A 712-nucleotide genomic window follows, 5' to 3' on the forward strand; every position below is an offset into this window, starting at 1 on the left:
CTGGGAGTGACAGTTCCAGTCCCAGTTTGGGAACTGGATATAGGTATTAACCTCATATATTTCAGATTCTGTCCTTCAATGTAGTATCCTTTCTCCTTTGATTCTAGTGGGCCTGTTCATAATGAACTTAAACTTGAGAGATTTATTGTTTCCTTAATCAGAATATTCTCTAGTTTTCTTAGTTTGCGCCATCCCAGTCAGACCTTTAGGTCTTGGGATATTGCAAGTGTGTTTTTCTGGGCAATATATACTGTAGTTCAGGTATCATCCTGACTTCGAGCTAACTCTCTTTTAAGAGATCTTGTCCAATCTTCTTTTCCGGGAATCGGAAATGAATCTGGAGAAGAGTTCCCTTGTTCTATCCACAAGGGTAATTTATTTGGGACTACCACCACAATACCCTGAATGCACCCGATTTTGTTTGATCTCGGAAGTTATGCAGGGTCAGGTCTGGTCAGTACCTGGATGGGAGACCGCCTGGGAACACCAAGTGCGGTATGCTTGGACCTTTATTTGATTCTTTATCTAGGAGATGTCTTTCAGAGGTCAGAAAATCAAGGATTTATTCCTTTTCCCAACTCTGCAGTCTTCTTTTCGGCCAACAGTAAGTTTTAGTGGCCGGTGAATAGCTTAGCCATCTTGCAACCAGGAGGTTGGGAGCTTGGATTTAGCTGCCGTTGATATTTCTTCCCTTTTCTGTGACCCTGTGTAT

General features: G+C 42.3%; 1 pseudogene; it reads left to right on the forward strand.

The window, feature by feature from the left end:
• The first annotated feature begins 383 nt into the window (after positions 1-383).
• On the forward strand, positions 384-502 carry LOC128661809 (uncharacterized; annotated as a pseudogene).
• Positions 503-712: the final 210 nt, after the last annotated feature.

The sequence above is a fragment of the Bombina bombina genome, chromosome 5, assembly GCF_027579735.1.
Source record: "Bombina bombina isolate aBomBom1 chromosome 5, aBomBom1.pri, whole genome shotgun sequence".
In the NCBI taxonomy this organism is placed as follows: Eukaryota; Metazoa; Chordata; class Amphibia; order Anura; family Bombinatoridae; genus Bombina; species Bombina bombina.